Genomic DNA, 2,148 nt, shown 5'->3' with positions numbered 1-2,148 from the left:
ACGTTTATCTCTTGGCGCAATTATTTATTTATTTATTTATTAAAGGTACTTTCAAGGCCCGAAGGCACTACAGAAAGGAGTGGTTTGAACAATCGTAAGTGCAGTTAAAAAGTTAAAAAAAAAAAAACAGAAAACAGGAAAAAAAGAAAAATTCTACAGGGCATCATGTATGGCGAGCTTGAAGTCTTTTTGGTCCGTTATACAGGCGATGGAGGCGGGAAGGTGGTTCCAGGCGGCGCTTGTCCTTGGCACGAATGAATCATTATATAGTCTGGTGCGACAGGATGGTAGGCCCACCTTAAAGCGATGATCCATCCTTGGTGATATGAAGCGAGGTGGATGAAACAGGGCGTCCTTCAAATGGCTGTTATAATGATAGATTTTGTGAAAAAGGTTAAGGCGAGACAATGTGCGGCGCAATGAAAGATCAGGCAAGTTTAGGGTGCTCTTCATGGATGTGACACTGGAATGACGTGAATAATTCGATAAAATGAAACGTGCTGCGCGATTCTGAGTGGTTTCGAGAGATTGAATGAGAATGGCATGAGTTGGGTCCCATATGGCGCATGCGTACTCTAATTTTGGTCTGACCAATGTTTTATACAGTGTTAACTTGAGTGACGATGGCGCAGAGGAAAAGTTACGGCGCAGATAACCAAGCATGCGGTTAGCGTTGTTAATCACATATTCTGTGTGTTTATTCCAGGAAAGATTAGAAGATATGTGAACACCAAGGTATTTGTAATTGTCAACAGATGGTAATGGAATGTTATTGAGGGAATAAGTACGCGGACAGTGGGTGGTAGTGCGACGTGAAACTTGCATGCTCTTGCATTTAGATATGTTAAGTGTCATGAACCATGTGTTACACCATGCGAATATGCTATCTAGGTCGCGTTGAAGGTTAAGGTGATCGACATGACTGGTTATTTTCTGGTAGAGGACGCAGTCGTCTGCAAAGAGTCGGACAGTAGAAGAAGAAACACAAGAAGGAAGATCATTAATGTAAATTAAGAAAAGGAGTGGCCCTAAAACGGACCCTTGCGGTACACCAGATGATACTGCGGAATTAGGTGAACAAAAATTATTAGCTGTCACGTACTGGCTGCGGTTAGAGAGGAATTCTTTAATCCATGTAAGTACATTGGGGTCGATGTTAAGCTGAGTAAGTTTGAAAATGATTAGTGCGTGTGAAACGGAGTCAAATGCTTTAGCGAAATCTAAGTATATGCAGTCAGTATCAAATTCAAGATCTGCGTTAATAAACAAGTCGTTAGTAAAACACAGCAACTGTGTTTCGCATGAAACTGTCTTACGGAAGCCATGCTGATAAATGCTAAAGAAGGAATTAGATTCAAGGAATTCAATGAGGTGCGAGTAAATGACATGCTCTAAGATTTTCACTGGAATGGATGTTAACGATATGGGACGGTAGTTATTGGGGGAATGTACATCACCAGATTTATGCACAGGGACCACCTTCCCAGTCTTCCAGTCAGATGGCAGTGTGGACGTCTGTAATGACTGTTCAAAAAGTTTTGACAATATTAAAGAAGAATAGACTTGAGTACACTTCAACATTTTTGACGAAATGCAATCTGGACCAGCTGATGATGACACTGTCAAGTTTCCAACAAGTTTTTCGACACCAACTGCATCAATGATAATAGGGTCCATTGGCAAGAAATCGGTGCTTGTTAACTGTGGAAATATAGTTGGGATGCTGTTCTGAAAGGTGAAAGGTGAAAGGTGAAATTGGCTAGCGCGTTAAGCTGTTAACCAAAAGGTTGGAGGTTGGAGCCCTCCTGAGAGCGGTGTGTCTCTTTTTAGGGGCGAAGCTCCTTAGGGCGTGGGCTGTGCGTCCCCTGTATGTAGCCACCTCTAGTTTAGTTCTTGCAGTGTTCACTAGATGGCGGTACCGTCCCCTGTATGTAGCCACCTCTAGTTTAGTTCTTGCAGTGTTCACTAGATGGCGGTACCGTCTCCTGTATGTATCCACCTCTCGTTTAGTTCTTGTAGTGTTTACTAGATGGTGGTACTTGTAGCTGATGATGAAAAGATGCAAGATGTTATAAACTAGAAAGCGGTACTTGTAGTTGATGAAAGACGCGAAATCTTATAAAATAGGAATGATGTCACATATGGCGC

The 2,148-nt window shown here is 42.1% G+C and overlaps 1 long non-coding RNA gene across 1 annotated transcript; it reads right to left on the bottom strand.

Annotated features, from left to right (window-relative positions):
• Positions 1 to 238: 238 nt before the first annotated feature.
• On the bottom strand, positions 239 to 1,728 carry LOC142814694 (uncharacterized). Its single transcript, XR_012895026.1, has 2 exons — positions 1,458 to 1,728; positions 239 to 364 (listed from the first exon to the last, which is right to left on the bottom strand). It is a non-coding gene; the product is annotated as an uncharacterized LOC142814694 (long non-coding RNA).
• Between the last annotated feature and the right edge of the window lie 420 nt (positions 1,729 to 2,148).

This window comes from Rhipicephalus microplus, chromosome 4, assembly GCF_043290135.1.
Source record: "Rhipicephalus microplus isolate Deutch F79 chromosome 4, USDA_Rmic, whole genome shotgun sequence".
Classification (NCBI taxonomy): domain Eukaryota; kingdom Metazoa; phylum Arthropoda; class Arachnida; order Ixodida; family Ixodidae; genus Rhipicephalus; species Rhipicephalus microplus.
Note: the sequence above shows the minus strand (reverse complement) of the source record. Positions and strands in the feature narration are given on the sequence as shown.